Source organism: Rhinopithecus bieti, unplaced genomic scaffold, assembly GCF_001698545.2.
Source record: "Rhinopithecus bieti isolate Rb0 unplaced genomic scaffold, ASM169854v2 scaffold_2654, whole genome shotgun sequence".
NCBI lineage: Eukaryota > Metazoa > Chordata > Mammalia > Primates > Cercopithecidae > Rhinopithecus > Rhinopithecus bieti.
In genome coordinates, this window is record NW_016804048.1 from 382165 (window position 1) to 389614 (window position 7450).

General features: G+C 43.1%; 1 pseudogene; it reads left to right on the forward strand.

Moving 5' to 3' along the window:
* Nucleotides 1-2773: 2773 nt before the first annotated feature.
* On the forward strand, nt 2774-6190 carry LOC108522268 (translationally-controlled tumor protein-like; annotated as a pseudogene).
* Nucleotides 6191-7450: the final 1260 nt, after the last annotated feature.

The window sequence follows — 7450 nt, forward strand, 5'->3', positions numbered from 1 at the left end:
CCAGCACTTTGGGAGGCTGAAGGGGGCAGATAACTTGAGGTCAGGAGTTTGAGACCAGCCTGGCCAACATGGTGAAACTATGTCTCTACTAAAAATACAAAAATTAGCTGGGTGTGGTGGTGCATGCCTGTAGTCCCAGCTACTCAGGACGCTGACGCAGGATAATTGCTTGAACAAGGAGGTGGAGGTTGCAGTGAGCAGAGATCGCACTACTGTACTCCAGCTGGGTGACAGAGCAAGAATGTGTCTCAAAAATAAAAATAAAAGTAATAATAATAACAATAATAAGTAGCCATCCATCAAGCCCTCAAGCCTCAAGCCTTGGCTGTGTTTTGTTGCCCTTGACTTTCCCCGCGGTGCTGTCACTATCAACTACCTGAAACGATATATCTTGGAGTTGTCTCCACCCAGCAAGCTTTTTCTACAGTAGCTGCAAATCCTACTTGGCCCACTGGGGATGTGGACTTAGTAGGCCTGGACAGGGAAATACCTAAGATTCTCAACACAAACATGGCAAGGAAATATCCTGTTTTTGAGAAGCTTTTGAGAATAGCTGTGTCCTTCTGCCTTGAGGAGGCTGGGACAACTTTGTAATCAAATACAAAAAAGTGATCACTCCTGAGTAGGCCGCCCTTCTTCCTTAGGTCACATCGATTACATTTTACATTATATCCTGACTTCAAGAAAGAAAAATCGGGAGGTCATACGTCCTGTTTTTCCTCAGTTGCCAACTTCTTAAAATGGGGCTTCTAGTGAGGTCTTAGAGATTGCTTCATGGTCCACACACAACTGTTTGCCACGTTAGGTACCAAGACCAAGATGGGTTCCTGCTTGGCTCTCAGAGCTGTAAAACCTCACTGGAAACTGGTAAAAAGATGCAGCTAAATAATTATCCCCATGATTTAATTCAAGCACTTAGTTTTAAAAGGTGAACAAATAAGGCCTCTTAAATTGCTACTCACCATGTTAAAGTTTGAATGAATTCCAACAAACCATTTTCTCCTTCTTTTCCTTTTCCATCTATGCCATTATCTGCCAAATGCAACTTCACTAACCAAGGACCAGCTTCCATCAGACCTTCAATTTTCTTCTTGATTCCTATAAGAAAATCAGAGTATTTTATTATTTTTAGACAATAGTTCCCCTGTTTATCACCAGCTAAGCTGACTTTATTCTTTTAGATTGTACTTTACTGGACTTGTGTGAGTAGATGCATTTGCAATATAGTCAAGGAAATATTGTATATATAATTTTTAAAGTCCTTGTTTTATACTCAGTACATCCTTCCTTCTTTAGAACAAGAAGCCCAAAATTACTCTGCATGAAAGGAAATTCCATCTAAGATTTAGATTGTTGCCTTTACTTTGAAGAAGAAAATTGATGTATCTAGAAATTTCCTGGAAGAATATGAATGAGTTGCCCACTGATCTATGGGAAGTGATAGCTCTTATGAAGGAATTCAGCCCTTTAAAGGAGACTGAAAAGCTGTTACCTTTTTGAGCTTTAAAAGAGAAAATCTGAAGGAGAAAGAACCATCCTGCCTTTGTAGAATTCGTGACTGGGCTGAGGGATCCTGGGGTTGGTTCAGCCTCATCAGTCGACACAGCTTTTGTAAAGAGTCTATTGTCAGTGCTGGGAAACAGCATCAGGTCCACATTTAATTTATGTCAGTTCAAGTTTAGGAGTTTGGCAAAGAAAAATACAGGAAGGGGATGGAGGAAAAGAAATAATCATGGGCATAATGCGGGCTCATCCACTCAGTAAGTATGAAATGGGAAATTGGAATTGCCTGTCCCAAATTCAAATCTTTCTCTGGGGGCCTACAAGTATTTAGAGTTATATGAGCCCCCTAAACACTAACCAACTACTTCATCCGGACCCAACCAAAGAAAGACCAAGTGATCTGTTCCAAAAGTGGGGAAGAAACTGTGTGGGACTTAGAGATAATATGCCTAGATATTGTAATGTGTGGGCAAATCACAGAATTTTAAAGGATCATTTAACTATACACTAATTTTGTCCACCAGGCTGACTCAAGAACCTAACCCTGCAGCTAGACAGGACTTGAATTCCTTCAGCATTTAACAAACATTTTCGAGCTCCTATTACGTGTCAGGCACTGGTGTAGGTGCCAGGGACCCAGTGGAGAACAAGAGACAAAAATCCCTACCCTTATGAAGCTGACATTAAGTGAATGTTAACTAGCATGGTTAGAGCAAGGAAGAGAGCAGAGTCAAGGATAATCAAGCATAAATTTTCAAGCCTGGAGGGAAAACTTGCTTTTCAGGAAAAGGAAATAAATCTGGACATCAGGCCTTCCTAGGTTGCCGGTTGGGGAAAAAGAGTAGAAAGTATGCTTTTTAAAAAAGGATTTGATTGGTTTCTTTGGACATGAATCTAATCTGCTGGATCGTTGGATGAAATAGACAGGATTGATGGGGCACGGTGGGTCATGCCTATAATCACAGCACTTTGGGAGGCCAAGAAGGGCAGATCACTTGAGGTCAGGAATTTGAGACCAGCCTGGCCAACATGGTGAAATCCGTCTCTACTAAAAATACAAAAATTAGCCAGGTGTTGTGGCATGTGCCTGTAGTTCCAGCTACTTGGGAGGCTGAGGCAGGAGAACTGCTTGAACCCGGGAGGCAAACGTTGCAGAGAGCTGAGATTGCGCCACTGCGTAAACTGGATGACAAAGCAAGACTCTGTCTCGAAAAAAAAAAAAGAAAAGAAATAGGCAGGATTTATCTTCCTTTAGAACACAGTTGGAGGGATGAACACTGGTCCATCCTTTGGTTTTATTAGAGGTAAGCCTAACTTGTCTAAATCTCATTCATCCTTACATCTAAGTAAGGCATGGGAATGATAGCAAATGACAGCTGTCATGAATGATACAACAGTGCTCCATTATTCACACTAGAATCGTATCTGGCACATGGTAGGTATTTAATAAATGTTGTTCAATGAATTAATGAATCAATGACTAATAGAGTATAAAGTGCAATTGTGTTATGGAAACTTTATCTCACTGTTCAGTGCTTTTCCAAGTACAGTGTTGCTAATAATGCCTTGAGACCACTCGTGAGCAAGATGAAATATGATTTTTCTACCTGTAGAATCTCTTCAAGAAAAATGCATTTGAAAATGTAAGTTGACTGCCCAGAATGATGGATGATGTGGATACTGATCACATGTGGCATCTATTTCTTTTTGTCCCCTTCTGGCATGATGGAAAGCAGTGGTGGCCAATAGGGCCAAAGCTGAAGGCCAAAAGCTAAATTCCTTTACCGCTGCTCAGCTTTGCAAGGAAAGACAACATCTTAGCCAGTCTACATCCCTAACTAAGCCAGTGTGGCACAAACGTGTGCCCTTGGAGAAGAAGGGACTTCCAGGCCTGTGATTGGCCTGGTCCAACTTGTACTCCCATGGGAAAAACAATCAAAGTCTCCCTCCAGCGGATGATAAGACAGGTCACAATGTCATCTCTTCCCATGAAAAATAAGCAGTTTGGAAAATGCTAGTCTAAACCACTCTCCAGAATTTAGACCTCTAATGAGTTACGGTGGCCCTGTTAGATAATAGGAAGGCTGGCATTGCTCAGTACAGGAACTTCCCCCTCCAGGGCTTTAACCAAAGTTCAAGCAAAACTGAATTATTTTCTTTAGGTTGAAAACAAATTCCTTGGAGTAAGGGCAGGTATGTGCTCAAGCCCTGGTAATACTTGATACATCCCAGCTGTGTTCACAGCAACCCGTTTTTACCTAATCTTACATTTCTTTACTTTGAAACAAAAACAAGCTCCCTAACAATGACCATTTCAATTTACCCTCTCTGTCTGGGAGAACTTAGCAGTGGCATAGCTATGCCTGGTTGTGCCCAAGAGGCAGGGTGGTGTACTTAGATGTGCGGAATCTCCAGGTTTAAAACCTCTCTCTGGAAAATGCTGTGAGACTCCTTGGAAAGTCACTTGACTTCTCTGAATCTAAATTTCCTCTGGCAAAATAGAGATCATAATACCCATCTCTTAGAAGCATTGTGAGGACGGCTGGGAAGCATTGTGAAATAGTGGTGGTAGAGGCACGTAGTACACAGTTTTAGTGCTTCGCTTGCCAGCGTTATCTCTGGATTTCATACGTCACTGAAACACTGGAATGGGAGCAACCTGGCAAAGAACCTTCATGTGCAAGTGTCCTCCCTTCTACCACTGTCTCCCTGAGGATCAGGAGGACAATGGCACGCCTTGCCTAGAAGCCACTCCACAGATCCAGTATGGACTCTCCCAGCCTCGTGCTTTCTCTCATTTTCTCTTTGGTCAATTGCCAAGCTTCCCCAGGTGTCCTGGATGGCAGAATCTTTCTCACCACCCTCTTTGAACTGGCTACTAGGTCCTGTCAATTCTCTTCCTTCTAAATATATCGAGACTCCAGCTTTCTATCACTGCAGCTTCACTTTATCTTCTCTTGCCTGAAACAGTGTAAAACGTCCTGCTTTTCCTGCCACTCCCCTCTCATCCCCGACTCCCAACACTGCTCCAGAATCCCGGTAAGCTAGTGCAGTTGTCCTCTTCCTTCAGTGGACCTCATCAGACACGATGAGGAGCCCTCTGACATTGACAAGATCTGGGAGATCGTGGATAAACTGTGCCTGACAGTGGAGAAGAAGGTAATCACCAGGACAGAGGGTAACACTGATGACTTGCTCATTGGTAGAAATGCCTCCTCTGAAGGCCCCAAGGGTGAAGGTACCCAAAGCACCCAGAGTCATCATTGGTGTTGATATTGCCATGAACCTCACTTGCAGGAAACCAGCTTTGCAAGGATGCCTATAAGTACGTCAGTGGGGCAAGGTGGTTCATGCCTGTAATTTCAGCACTTTGGGAGGCGGAGGTGAGAGGATCACTTAAGCCTACCAGTTTGAGACCAGCATGAGCAACATGAAGACATGAAGAGACCCAGTCTGTACAAAAAAAAAAAAAAAAATTAGCTGGGCATGGTGGTCACACCTGTGGTCCCAGTTACTTGGGAGGCTGAGGTGGGTGGATTGCTTGAGGCTGGGAGGTCAAAGCTGCAGTGAGTCATGATCACACCACTGCACTCCAGCCTGGGCCACAGAGTGAGATCCTATCTCAAGAAGAAAATTAAAAAAAGAAGTACATTAAAGATGACACGAAATCAATGAAAGGGGAACTTGAAGAAGTGAGATCAGAAAGAGTAAAACCTTTTATGGTAGGGCTGCAGAACAAATTAAGCACATCCTTGCTACTTTCAAAAACTACCAGTTCTTTTCTTGATGAAAACATGAATCCTGATGGCATGGTTGCTCTACTGAACTACCATGAGGATGGTGTGACCCTGTATATGATTTTCTTTAACAATGGTTTAGAAATGGGTAAATATGAACAGATTTGGCAATTACTTTGAATATATCACCTATCATCATAAACGGCTGCTGCTTGTCATCCACAAAACACCATGTCTTAAGATAAATGGGCCCTTCATTTATTTTGACTGTGATTTATGTGGAGTGGAGGCCTCGTTTTTTTAAGAAAAAAAAAATGTCACATAGGTTGTCTAAAAATAAAATGCATTTAAACTAAAAAAAAAAAAAAAACAAAACAAAAAAACGCCTCATAACTAGTCTGCCATCCTTTAGCTATTCCTCTCTCTAAAGCATATTCTACAAAACTGCCCAAGATACTTTTCAAAAACCCAGTCCTTACTATGCTACTGTCCTGCTTCAAAACCATCATGGCTCCAGCCCTTTGCACACAGGAGAAAATCTAACTCCTGAACTCAGCATTCATGGCTTTCAGTCATTTGGGTCCACTGCCTCTTCAGTCACATTTCCAGTCACTTTCCCAGTGACCGCTCTGCAGCAAACATCACCCCTCCAGATGCCTAATACGCCAGGCACCTTCCTCCTCTTAGCCTTTTCTCATGTGGTCCCTCTGCCTGGAACCTCCTCTCTTAACATAGCTGACAAACCTCTTCTCATTCCTTCCGAGGAGAGCCCTGTTTCCTAAATGGGCCGGTACTCAAAGGTCAAGTGTAAATTTTCATGGAACCAGTATGCCCCGGGGAGGCTCTCCATATCCTTCACTTGCTGGCCTCTTCTGGGACCGCCAGAACAGGTGGGCATCCTACATTCTGGGGGGCATCAGATCAACCACTACTCAGATGTTCATCTGTAGATGCCAGGCCCTGGTAGGGCCTTCTCCTTGTGGTTGAATTATATTTTTAACTTGTTAAAAATAGCTTTTTCCCATGAAAAGGAACATGTGTAATTTCCTGTGTAAGTCCTAGTCATATAAACCAGAACATAAACTCTGTTTGTTTGATTATAGGACTTAAGAAGGCAAAATGTAAGTAGTGTTTGATGATTCACACCTTGGGCCTTGGGACCTTTCTATAAAGGTTTCCATTGTTTAGCTGTCACCCCAGGATGAAGCCCCAAATAAAATAATTGCAGGATTATAACTGGCAACTTCCTGTTTTGGAACTAATAAAGCTGTTTTGAAGATTACATCTTGACTTTTGAATTTGGTCTTTGCATTCCTTAATGCCACTGGTATTTCTGGGGACTGTGGCTATGATATAAGCAACGATGCCTTATTCGGGGAAATGTATTTGCCCTTGGGTGGCATAGTACTGTAGTAAAGCTCTGATCAATCCCAAGTTTGTTGATATATCATTTTATGGTTGGATTTTTGCCCCATGTACATGTCTAAGTCACTTACTGGCTCTCTCTGTCCTAAATCTTCCAGAATTGAAACAGCCGTGGAGGTTGTCTGTGGAGCTTGGGCTGGGAGTAAACAGGCACAGGATACCCCTGAGTCCTCACTGGGTCTTTCAAGAACTTTGGGAGCCTTGAGACAACAAGGCAGCACTGGCTGAATAGGGCTCAGAGAAACCATCTAAACTGAGGTTGGCTATTCCTGACGACCTTACAGTGACTTCCAGCCTTCAGCTATCTTCTGGCTCTTCGTGGACCTCACAGGTTTGTGACTAGGCATAGACCAAGCCAGACATCATCCACTTGAACACTGATCAACTTCCAGGCCCATGATTCCTAGTTCCTGTATCTCCATGGTACAGAGAGCCATGGGGCTCAGAGGTGGCTTCACTGAGTACAGAAGAAGAAAGTATAGAAGACAGTATAGAAGAAGACAGAGAAGCCAGAACAGAAATGGGACTGGGTCTTGTCTGTTCTGTGGTTTTCAGGGCAGAGAAGAGGCATCTAGGAGCCTCGGTCTGCTCTCTGATTTTCTTCATTGTGCAAAATAAATCAGGAACAGACAGTCTGATTTTCTTAAGTCCAAAACTGTGGTTCTCAAAGTGTGATCCTCGAACCAGCAGCATCAGGACCCTGGGAACTAGATAGAAATGCACACTGTCCAGCTTCACTCAGACCTACTCACTCAGAAGCTGGGGTGTGGCGCCCAGCAATCTGT